We start from the raw sequence: 12,435 nt of genomic DNA, 5'->3' as shown, positions 1-12,435 counted from the left end.
AGTGAGCGTCTAGAAAGAAGGAAACTTGACATGGTTGAACTGTTTCTGTGGGCCCCAGAGCTGGGCCACGCTGTGCCTTTCTACTTGGTCGCCCTGTGGTCTTCGATGTCGTTGTGCCCCCCGCCCCCCATCCTCGCAGCAGTTGCAGTCAGAGCATGTACAGGGCCACGTGTGGTCCGAACAGAGCCCGCCCATTCCCCCTTGGCCTCCTGCCTCTCTGCGGGGCAGGCATAGTCTAAATTCCTGAAACAGAAGTCAAGTCGTGGAACACAATGAAAAGGCAACTGTGGGACAGAGGGTAGAGAGGAAGAAATGAGGTGACACTTTGGTTCAAGGAGGCTGCCGGGAAAAGACTTCATGCTACTCTTATATATAATTACCACTTGGGTACACTATTGTGCCCAAGCTCAATACACACATTACCTGATTTTCTACCCACGGTACGTATGGGAAATGAGACTTGACTGGTTAAATAAACTTCCAAAGGCTTATTTGGAAGCGCAGCCGCAACACCTGCTCTTCTATGTGGAGTCTATAGCCAGGACGTTCACTTGGCCCTTGAACAATTCAGGGTGAGGGTCGCCGACCCTCTGGGCACTCGAGAATTGGCATATAACTCATAAGGGGTCCTCTGCATCCGCAGGTCCAACCAACCTCGGGTCATGCAGTGCCGTAGTATTTACTGTGAGGGAAAAGATCCCCAGCCACGTGGCCCCACGCAGTTCAAACCCATGTTGTTCAAGGTCAACAGTATTAAGAATTACCTCCCCTTCCTGGTGGCTGGAGCCTAGGAAACAGGGGATCTTGTTGAGAGTTCCATGGTGTTTGGGCTTAACCTTTTAGAAGGTCTCCTGAGCTTGTTCCCTCACGACTTAGCTGTGCCTCTTTATCCCGGACAGCCCTGCTTCCATGTCACCATCGTTATCACCCTCCTGGACCATGTGGTTCCAGGAGGTTGGTGGTCCTTATGTTACGGGTCACACCTAAGGCAGCCAGCTTCTAAGATGCTTCTTAAGCATCAGCTGGGGTCCCTGAGGTGTGAGGCGTGAGTCCTGGGGAGAAAGTGGTAAGAGAAGGGGGAGTAGAAAAGCAGGTGAGAAAAGACCCCGCCCTGCCCTCTGGTTTCCAGATCCCTAGAGGGACTTCACTCCCGTGGTAGAATAGAGACTAGAACGAGGCTGGCAACAGTATTCCTGTTTCCTGGGGAACCAGTTTAGCAGCCCTGCCCTCTTCTCAGAGGAGGCCGGAAGACAGGGTGGGTCCCTAGCTACCTCCCTAGTGGGGGAGGCCAAGCTGGGCTGCATCTTGTAGCCACTTTGCCTCTGTGGCTGCAGCAGCATTCACTGAATCTGAGTGCCAGGCCTCTGGGGAGCAGGCTTAGGGTTCGGGTTCGGGTTCAGTGAGGAAGGCAGGCCCTGGGCCACCTGCTGGGCCCTCCCCCCAGGTGTGCTGGTGGGCTGGGGCAGGGTGCTGGGAGAGCTGGGTGAGGAGGGTGACAGGGGTCAACTCATCATAACAAGAAGGGCTGAGGCCAGAGCTACACTTCTTACCATCATACTTCTCTCGTAGATTTTTAAATTATAATTCAATTGACTCTAGAAAGTTTAGAATATATGGAACATAATGTCTCCCCACCGTCCTTGTACAACCACCATCATCATTTTGGAGTATACCCTTCTGGTCTTCATCCCTACCTATATTTTTACGCTACTGAATATACAGTTTCTGTCCTTATTCTCTCCCCTTTGACATCGTATGACAAGCATTTTCCATTGGCCATATGACCGGATTTACTTTTTCTTTTTTATTGAGTATAAAATGCATCCAGTAAAGTACACAAAACGCACGAATGTTAAGTGAACAGCCCAATGTGTTTTGCGCGTGTACGTACCGTGTACCCACCGCTCTGGCACGCTCCTAGTTAATCTGTCCCCCGTCCCCCTCCAGAGCAGGAGCACAGTTGCTCATGGCCCTAGAACATCCCAGGGTGGCTCTACCATAGTGTTCTGAACGCTCTTCCTAGGGCTGGGCAGTCGGGTCCTTGCCCGTTGTTCATTATTACAAATGAGAGGTGCCTTTTAGCAACCTTTGTGCCTTTAGCAACGCCGCTCCTCCAGGAGGTTTGCTCACCTGCAAATGGTCAGCCCTCGTCTGTGAAGACTTGGGAGACTCCCTAACTCGGCCTGATCACAAGCCAGCCTGAACCTCTCATTGTTTGGAGAACGGGAGAGCTGGAGAGTATAAGATTTATTTTGGAGCCCTCCTTCTACTTCAAGGTGAATCTGTGTGAGGAGAGACAATTTATAGCCTTTATTTTAAAAAAAAATCCTGGCCCCTTCTTTCTCTGGTGCTCAAAGGGATCTGCAGTTGGCAGTGAGGACAAAGGGAATGGTTTGGTTGCAACCCAAGAAGGCGCAGTGAGAGAAGAGGGGGCTTGTGCAGAAGCTGAGGCGAGTCCTGTTTGAAAACCAAGAGCTATTGGCTTGTCATTTAGGCATGAATCAGAAGAGAAATGTTTGGGCCTGACCAGAAGATGGATGGAGAGGTGCTGGAAATGGGGAGAGCAGGCTTGGAGGGTCTGTGTCCTGGGGAGAGGGAGTTGGTGGACTGGAACTACAGCCTCCCAAACTTGGAGGAGGCAGTGACGGGAAGGCGGGAGAGAGGGGTGCTGTGCTTGGGTTAATGCCATGGGGGATTTGGCCCAGACTCAGCAGCTAGATTAAGTTTCCCAGAGCACATTCCTGAGCAGAATGGGGGCTGTGTTCTGCTGGGTGGCTGGTGTGCGAGGGAGGCCGAGCGGCAGAAGGGATTATGGAAGGCACGTTCTGCATTCAGAGGCGAGGCCGGCAGCGGTGTGCCGGCGCTCGCACGCACGCACGCACGCACACCCACACTTGGTGTTTCAGGCTTCCTTCTCTGGCCTCTCCCCAGTGCATTCAGACGTTCATCCTCAGGCAGGGTACTTGCTGTTTGGCCTCCGTGGCAGGGCGCTGCCTCCTGCATCTCGGTGAACCCCTAGAGATCACTGGGGCTTTCAGTGATGGGGGCGTTCAGTGATGGGGGCGTTCAGTGATGGGGGCTTTCAGTGATGGGGGCTTTCAGTGATGGGGGCATTCAGCGATGGGGGCTTTCAGCGATGGGGGTGTTCAGCGATGGGGGCGTTCAGTGATGGGGGCGTTCAGTGATGGGGGCGTTCAGTGATGGGGGCTTTCAGTGATGGGGGCTTTCAGTGATGGGGTGTTCAGTGATGGGGGCGTTCAGTGACGGGGGCGTTCAGTGATGGGGGCTAAGACCTGGCTTGAGGATTCAGGGATGTGGAGGAGGCTGCTAGCAGAACTTCCCTGGTCCAGACCACTTTTACTCTGATGCCAGGGGGTGCACTTTAACTTTACCCCTGCCTGGTGACATCAGCCTGTGTTCTTCAGGTAAAATGGGACCACCTGAAGTCTCACCTGTGCACTCCCACCCTCTCCTCCAGGTGGTCCTGGCTGTGTGGAGAACTGCTTTTCTTACTCTCTGTGGAGGTGCCCTTCCCACTCTCTTCTGTGGCGATTTTTTTTCCCTTTTCACTTAAGCTTTCTTTGTGGTGAATCTCTCTTGCTGCTAATGCCTCTCTTCAGACCATGTTGTCTAATTCTTTTTGAAATGCTTTGACTTTGCTCTCCTTTCTTACCTCCCTTCCCCTTACCTCTCTTTTCACAAGCTTCACACCCGGGCGCCACCACTTTGTGAGCCTGAACCAACAGCGGATGTTGCCCGTGGACACCGCATTCCTTGTTGCTGGACCCCGAGGCACCCTTAGCGTTGTTCTCCACATAGCACAGCACGTAATCACAGCCAGTTCAGAGCTGGCATGCAGCGTGAAAGCTGTTTCCGACCCCTTACCACTCGTCATCTACCATTCAGATAAACTCCTAATAATTCTTCATTTTTACCTTCTTTCTATCTTTTCAGTTAATTCTCCCAGTTATCCTATAATCCCTAGGTCCTAGTCATAGTTGGAAATAAAATAGGCGGTAACTGGGTAGTAATTCTATATCTGGGGATTTTAGTCCTCAGGCTAATGTGAAGTCTTATGCTGGTGCTGGTTTAATTGACAGCCGATATGTAATCCCTCCGTAAGGTCTTTCAGCCCTAGGACCAGTCACGTACTCCTGAATTATCCTTCTCTGGCATCAGAGATCAGAGGCAAGACAGCTGACAGGAAAGGAAGGAGTTCCCCTTAGGCAGCTGTGTCCATGACTCTGTGCCTTTGAGGAAAGGTCAGAAGGGGACAGGGGCCCTTTGTTACCATAATTTAACCCATGAGTGAAATGAAGAGCCCAACTGGTATGATGGAAAAAACAAGAAACTTAAACCGAGGATCTTTTTTTTTTTTTTTTTAAGTTTTAACTCTGCCACTTAAGAGTTAATGTGGCTTTGGGCAAGTCACTTGATTTCTCAGATTGCCACAACTGTGAAATGAGCACAGTAATGATTACATCATCCATCTTATGGTTTTGTTTTGTTTTGGTTTTTAGAGAATCAAATGAGAGAGTATATGATAGTAATATTTTGAGACATTTTATGAATTCCAGACTTTATTCACTCACCCATTTGGTCAGCACATATCCGTGGAGTATCCTCTTGCAGAAGGCTCTGAGGCCGGTGCCCAACCCTGTGCTGCCCAACTGCATTCTGGGAGCAGCCCTAGGACGACAGAGCCCAGGAGGGGCAAAGCTTCCGTCACAGCCAGAGCCAAGAGAGAGGACTGGCTTATCAGGAAGAGAGAGCAAACCCATTTCCTGTGAAGTTCTTAGCTTCCCCTACTCACATGTTCTCCAACCTGGGTTCCCACCTCCCCGCCACCTTTGAGAGCAGCCCGTAGTGTCACTGCATATATGTTGTCAGTGTAGCCCGCAGAGCTGCCCATTTATGCTTGTGTTGGCTCACTGCTGCTTATTGTTCCAAGGAGACAGTGCTGGTTTGCGCTGGCAGGATGGGCCGACCCTGGTCCTTGGCCTTGTGAGTTCCACAAACAGAGGCCATGACTTCTTACTCAGCCCCCCAGCTCTGATTCCCATCAGACACTTCCTTAAGATCTTCTGTGCTGTGACCCTGAATTAGAATAGGCCATTAAGGATTGCTGTCGACATTAAAAAAAAAATATTTCTAGCTTCCTTTATCCTTGTTTTTATTTATTTTTTAATTAATTTATTATTTTTTTTGCGGTATGCGGGCCTCTCACTGTTGTGGCCTCTCCCGTTGCAGAGCACAGGCTCCGGACTCGCAGGCTCAGCGGCCATGGCTCACGGGCCCAGCCGCTCCGCGGCATGTGGGATCTTCCCGGACCGGGGCACGAACCGGTGTCCCCTGCATCGGCAGGCGGACTCTCAACCACTGCGCCACCAGGGAAGCCCTATCCTTGTTTTTAGTCAGGGTTCTCCAGAGAATAAGAGCCAATCTCCCCCCCCCCACATATATATATAAAATGCATGTATGTATATATACACACACATATATACACACATACATAATTATATAAACACATATAATTTTATGGAGAACATACATATGAATATATACACACACTTATATAATTATATATACACACGTAATTTTATGGAGAACATATATATAATTATACACACACACACATATGGGGATAGAGAGAGAAAGACGAGTAGAGAAAGGAAAAAAGAAAGGGAGAGAAAGATTTATTTTAAAGAATTGGCTCACATGATTGTGGAGGCTGGTAAGTCCAAAATCCATAGGGCTAGCCGGCAGGCTGGAGAGTCATGAGTCCCACTAGGGAACCAGCAAACCAGCCATTGTCCTGAGTTCAATATCTGGGTGTTTTGGAGATTCGTGTCCTGCGAATTGGGGAGTGTTTAGAATTTCCAACAGCACGGTAAGACCTAGTCCCTCCTGTTGAGGATCTCTTAGTCTGATGGAGAAGGTGGACTGCATTTACATGTTAGCCATAAAGCAAGTCAGTCAGACCCATGAGTTGCCTAATAGAGATATAAACAGATTTTAATGGGAGTTCAGGTGAACAGTGATTCATTTCAGTTTCAGGGGATTGAGGAAGACTCAGGGTTGAGCCTTGAAGAATGTGTGAGAGACAACCTTTCTCTCTAATTTTTTGAGTCCTCACATCCCTTTCTCAGACCTTCAACAACGAAGTCAGCTCTCTACATCGTGTACTTAGACCTAAGCCCAGTGCAGTTTCTTGGACGGTGCAGATAATTCCATAGTGAGTTCAGTCAGATCCTGAAATTAGGATGAGGTAGCAAGAGAGAGACAATCACCCAGTGGCTGTATTTCCCTAGGAGGGGAAAGGAGTCTGCAGCTGAAAGCTGGGTCTGAAGATGCCCTCCAGGCAGAGTGTGAATCTGCCTTTGCTGGGAGAGGCAGAGAGACAGCTCCACACGGTGGTATAGTTGGAAAAGGAGAACTAACCTGAGCTTGAAATCCAACTGCTTTATGCCGTAAGCGTTGTGTATTTTACTTTGCCAGTTGGACAAGAAAATTATTGAAAGACAGTTTAAACCTAAAAGGTACTAAGCAACTTGAGTACCTAAATAGGAGATGACTAAGGAATACCTTACAGCTTTAGGCCAAAGTCACATTAACCCTTTCTGTTTTCTAGTGGATACAGGCAGAAATTCACACCTCACAAGAATTTCCCCTGGTATTCTGGTGAAATCTTCAAATGGCTTTGGCAATGCTAATCCCAGTAGGCCTGGCACAGGTGCCCAGACAAATGTGTGGAGTTAGCTCAGGGCATCATGGCAGCAACTGCCCCAAACAGCCAGGGTTCCAATTCTCTATTTAGCAACCGTCAATATTTACCAAAAGAGGGCTCAGTTCCAAGGTGCACCTTCTCCCAAGGACAGGCTTAGAACTCTTAACCTACCCCACTCCTCTCCTCAGTCTGTTCTTTGCACACACACCCATATGCTTAAATAAAATCCTAGGTTCATTTTCTAAGCTAAGAGAAAAGGGAAGGACCACACAGTGTGTTAAGCAGGTACAACTATAGATTCAGTGAGCCAGAACAGACTTTAAGAAGCCTTTTGCGCAGGAAGACAAGGGGAGGGATTGATTAGCTTGCTTGAAATCACTGGAACCTCTAAAGAACATGATGCAAGATGGTTCTTTTAAAATGAAAAAGAATCAGGAGAGCAAATGAGTTCCTTGGCTCTCCTTTTTTTGTGTGTGTAGAAGAGTTTAGGGATTTCTACCCTGATCTTATTTTTTAGACTTGCAACCAATTTTGGAATCTGGTAATAGTCCCAGGAACTACAGAATAGTGAGTCTGTCCTGCAAATGGGACAAAATGTTCAAATCTAAATAAAGGACTATCACTTAATACTGAGGGAAAAAAAGGTAAGCAAAAGGAAAAAAAAAACTTGCTAAGGCAGAAACAGCATGTTTTTTTCTTTAGGGAAAATTGTGCTTCATTTTTGGTGAGTGCGTTCCTTTTCTACTTAAAAACATTGAAAAGGCATCACAGAGTAAGACCCAGGCTACAGCGTGACACTTAAGCCTCCCTCTCAGCCCTACCTCCCACTCCAGAGCCAGCAACCCTGCCATTTCCTCAGCTAGTCTTGCACTGGTTTTTGGAATGGCACTCCGTCCACCTGTAACAACCTCCTTTCCGTTCTCTTCCCCAGAGAGTTCCCACCTCCCTTTGGTTAATAAATTCCTTCTCAGTTTTCAAGATTCAAGTATCTTCTCCTCTAAGAATCTTTTCTTGACCCCCTCGATCCCCCAAGTCTGGAGTGGGGTCCCCTCTTCGCGGATCCCTACCATCCCGAGTTTACTTCTCTAGGCCTCTCCTGCCACCGTCTCTTTGCCCTTCACCTCTGTGACCACCACACTGCTGCACAGCAGTGGGCCTGGCACAGGCTAGGCCTTCGGTGAATGTCTAGGGAGAGGCAGACTCCCAGATAAGATGCGTTTGAAGTCTAGAAGATCAGAAAGGGCATGCAGAAGGTGAACAAAGATTTCTTCACCAGACTATGACATAGTAAAACTTTTGAGAAAGTAAACAAGAAAGGATGAAGCAACATCTTGGGATATAAACAGGCTGAAAATACAAATAGATTCAGGAAGGGTTTAGAAAAATTGATGGACGTCAGAAGCGTGAAGCATTTTTAGAGGAAACTCTGGAACGTTTGAAGGGAGACGCCAGTGGAAGTGGCTCCACGTCCTACCAGATGCCTCACGGGACACTGTCAGAGAGGGTGGGCAGATGACATGGGTAGTCATTACTGCTTTTAGGACTACGTAGTTCCCAGGTGTGTGGAGGGGAAAGTGGGAACCACTGTGGGTCCCACGGCCTTCAGACTGTGCCCCCGCCTCTCCCACCTAGAATTCTGTTTGTAAAGGCCACGCTGAAGGGTTCACGTCCATTGTTCCTCTGAACGCCTCCGTCTTCTCTCCTCTCTCTCTTCCTGTACAGGCCGCCAGCCTGCCAAAGGCCATGCCAGGAAGCAGCTCTGGCTCTGATGAGTCTAGACCACCGGGATTCACATTAATTTTCCCATTGCTAAGTTTCTAGTTTATATTTGGTTGATCAGAGAAATATGTGTGATGTGGGTTGCTGGCAAGTCAATCTTCTTTTTCCTTCTTCTCTCTTTCCCCAGTGTATGTTTTCAAACCATTTTATTCCTTCGTCTAGTCCAAAAGAAACTCCCCAGTTGTGCTAGCCAGCCCTACTTCACAGCAGCACTGGAGTCAAATAAATGGGATGGTCTACAGACATCTTCTCTGTTCATCTGCCTGCCAGACTCAGTGGAGAAACGGCTCCCATCCTTGGTTTGTGTTCAACGATTAATAACATTTCTCATTCTCATATGTCTTTTAAAAAATATATATTTTTAATTGGTTCAAGCCAAGAAATTCCTGAAGCATTAGGCCAGTTTACTGCAAATCATTTAATGACATTGCAAACTAGGTTCTTTTTCTTTTCCTCCTCCTTCCTCTCGCACCCCTCCTTTTATGCCCTCTCTCCTGTCCTCCCCACCTCCAGTCTTGACTCTGATCTTCTGCTCTCCTCCCTCTGGGCCTTTCATCTCTTCCCCAACCTCAGCTTTCTCCCACTGCTCCAATCTAGGTGCACGCCCCACCTTAACTCAGAAGAAAAGAAAGAAACACAAGATTTAACAACTAATATGTTTGGCATCTACCAAGGTTTTTCTCTCCCCCATAGAAACTGTTTTTATTTAAATAGCATGCCTTGCTTTCATCAGAAAGTGTGTGTGAGAAATTTCATGTCACGTTTCCATGGCTGTCAGGAGACAGCTATGGAGCCAAAATTATGCAATTGAACAGGCAGAAAAAAATCCTGAAGAGAGCAAATGCGTTTGTCCACTCTTCCAGCCTGCAAAGGGACGGTTACTCCCTCCACCAACCCCCTTTCTAAGTTGCTCGAGGTAACCTAACTTAGGTTGGAATGCTGGTGAAGGTGGCAGGGACTACGCCTGGGGACACCACTCGTGCGAATTGTTGTACCCTGCCTTGTGTGTTGTTTTAACTGTCTTTTCTATTAGAGTAAAGCTCGTGTGCTTAGGAACTACGTCTTTATCTTCTTGGTATCTTTGCAGCTTCTGGCTGTCTGAGTGAATGAATCAGTGGTGTCTGGAAGGATGGTATTGTGCCAGGTGCCGACTGCAGAATATGCAGATTTTGCCCAGCCGTGTGGGCTGCAGTTGGGTTTGACTTCAGTGGTCTGTGTGCCAGGGCTATGGACTAGTCCTAGGCTTAGTCACTACCCAGAATGCGTGGCGTCTGAGAGGCCCGCCCATCCCACAGTAAACCCCGTCCACTCACCAGAATCCAGGCAGTCCCACCTCTAACAGGAACACCGTCAGGACCCAGCCTCCACTCCGCTTCTGCAGTCCGTCACCGTGGTTTTCCACTTGTAGCGCACTTCCTTTCAGAGGCTTGACCACGGGGTCGTGCCAGGCCATGGCTCCTCAGGTGACTTGGAGATCAAGTCGTGCTGTGATTCTCGGCCCGTCCGTGAAGCAGTTCAGGGCACTGGAGAGCCCCTGCATCGCAAGAGCCCACACAGGGAGGCAAGGCCTAGGACCCTTCCCCTGCTCAGACAGCGCCTCCCAGTCCATCGGTAGAGCGGTGAGCCCCGGGCGCTTGGTTCTACTTCCTCTGCACCTTTGCTGCCTTTCAGAACACGCAGGGATGGGCCACAGGGTCAGCGTGTCACTGGGGTACTCCATCAGGCAAGCTCTTTCTACGTTTTGTAACACTGGCCGTAGACGCAGCAAGCCAGCGCAGGGGCAAGTTGAGGCCTGGCGGCCAGGAGAGTTGGGGGGTAGAATGATCGGTCAGCCTAGAAACTTGCCGACGGCCACGAGGCTGCTGAGCCGCCCGGCAGCGTTGCCAAGTGAGCCCAGCTCAGTCGCCTCACGATCTGGTGGATCCCATCCGGCCTCGGCAGATGCGTGCAGGCTCGTCCTGTGCTCCCCGAGAACAGGCAGGAGGGTAGGACAGGACTGACTAGGTACGAGAAATGCCTGGAGGCGTTGAAAGCCGGAAGTGCTCAGGGAGATGGGGATGTTGGTAAATCCGGGCAGCCTCCACCTGAAGGCACCGTCTTACGTGACTTCTTTCTTAAACGGAAGCGAACTTTAATTTTCAGCCTAAGGGAGGAACTCGGGGGGAAGACGATCAAAGAAGGAAGCTCCCCGAAAGTAAAAGTTAGGTTTAGTGATCACACTGGGGGCATTTTGCGGAGGCACAGTGTACCACGTGACGGGACAGGTAGAGTCTATAAAAACTGGAGGATGAGCCTACCATCAAGATTGACAGTTTTGTGTTACGAGAATGAACAGACATACACTGAATATTGTCATTGAATTCATAGATCTACTGAGCCTTGTATTCATAAAGGAAGGATCAGGCTAGAAGGCGGAGAGAAAGAAATTCAGAAGGGGCTCAAGGTGGAATTTGTCAGTTTGTAGTTTCGCATATGATCCTGGTGATGGCAGCCACACCCGACACGCCTCTGAAAGTTTTCATTTTCCTCCTTTTATCCCCACAGCTAAGAAGGTAGGAGCCTGATGTACCCTGTAAATGTGGAGGAAACTCAGAGCATATTGCATGATTTGTGTCTGAACAGATCCCTGTAATCTGTGTATCCAAGGCTCCTACGGAAGTGATATATGAGAAGATATACGTCGTCCCGTTAAGAAATTGCGTGCTTAGAAGTCAAGGAACCGGGCAGGGTTCCATATGGAGCCTGAGATGTTATGGGCTTTCTCAGAAAGCACGAAGCTCTGTGACAAATAAAGAAGGTCCATAAACCCAGAGATGGCCTCAAGGACCAGGGGCTTCTGACCTGTTGAGAGCTGAGAAACAGGAGTGAGCCCCTTGGCATTTGATTAGCGCCAACCCGTTAATAAAATAGTTGGAAGAATACACAAAGAGGGGATGCAGAAGAAGGGTCTGAGGGAAGGTAAGAGGATTAAAGCTGCAAAAACATTCCTCTGATGGATTTCTCAAACACACCAGCCAACAGGCAAGGGCAGGTGTCCTGTCAAACCATTTCCCCCAGGAAACCTGATGCATCGTTGTGCAGCGAGGCCTAAGGCCTGCTAACCCCATCTGTAACTGAAGGGCCTGCCCCTTACTCCCAGCGAGGCACTCTGAGCAGCCCAGGGACTCAGGAAACTGGCTTTGCAGACAAGGGGGCCTGAGAACAGGCTGCTTCCCTTCCTATGCAGCCAACGAGATCTCCCCGCATCTGCCTGTCATCTGGTGGCCGATTAGAGTGTTATTGATCACAAAGCCTCTGCCCCTGCCTGGCCTCCTTCCTGCCCAGAACTGCTAGAAGAGGGGGTGCTCTGATTTTCAGATCGTCCATCACTTCATTACTCTGCCTTTGATCCCTTTTTAGTGAAACTCAACTTTTGCTCCAGCAGCCAAATTGGGAGCATTTGTCTAGTGAAGCAACAGCTAAAGCTTAAGCTTTGGGGGGACAGGGCCAAGGACCCAACTGCTGCTTATTTGTTTTGAAGCCAGGAGGCTCGCCTGCCAGTCGGCCCTTGTGGGGAGCTGGAAGCCCAGCTGGGGTGTCCTGGGTCCTGCCCGCATGGGCTGTCGTGCACATGTAGGCATCAGAACAGAGGGGCCATGGCTGACCAGTGCCCCCGCTACTGCACACACAGCCTGCTGTCTCCAAGGCAGCAGTGGATTGTCCGAGCATGCAGAAGGCACCACGAGGGGCTTAAGGGGGAGTGCATAGTGTTATCCAGTGTTGGGGCAGTGAGGTGGGTACATGGAGGACAGCATGCTCCGTGCATGGATAAGACCTCAATTACAATGGGGCAGAAGCCAAGGGCTAAGCTGGAGATGGCGTTCTGATCCCAGACTCCTTTCCGTTGCTCACATCTTTTTTGCAAAATGATCTGTTAGGCTTAAGTACAT

The 12,435-nt window shown here is 49.4% G+C and overlaps 1 protein-coding gene across 8 annotated transcripts in view; it reads left to right on the top strand.

Moving 5' to 3' along the window:
- BOC (BOC cell adhesion associated, oncogene regulated) overlaps nt 1-12,435 on the top strand; it is a 261,869-nt gene that overhangs the window by 222,090 nt on the left and 27,344 nt on the right. The gene's annotated exons all lie outside the window — the stretch shown is intronic.

Source organism: Pseudorca crassidens, chromosome 5, assembly GCF_039906515.1.
Source record: "Pseudorca crassidens isolate mPseCra1 chromosome 5, mPseCra1.hap1, whole genome shotgun sequence".
NCBI classification, from domain to species: Eukaryota; Metazoa; Chordata; class Mammalia; order Artiodactyla; family Delphinidae; genus Pseudorca; species Pseudorca crassidens.
This window is presented reverse-complemented; position numbering and strand designations above follow the sequence as displayed.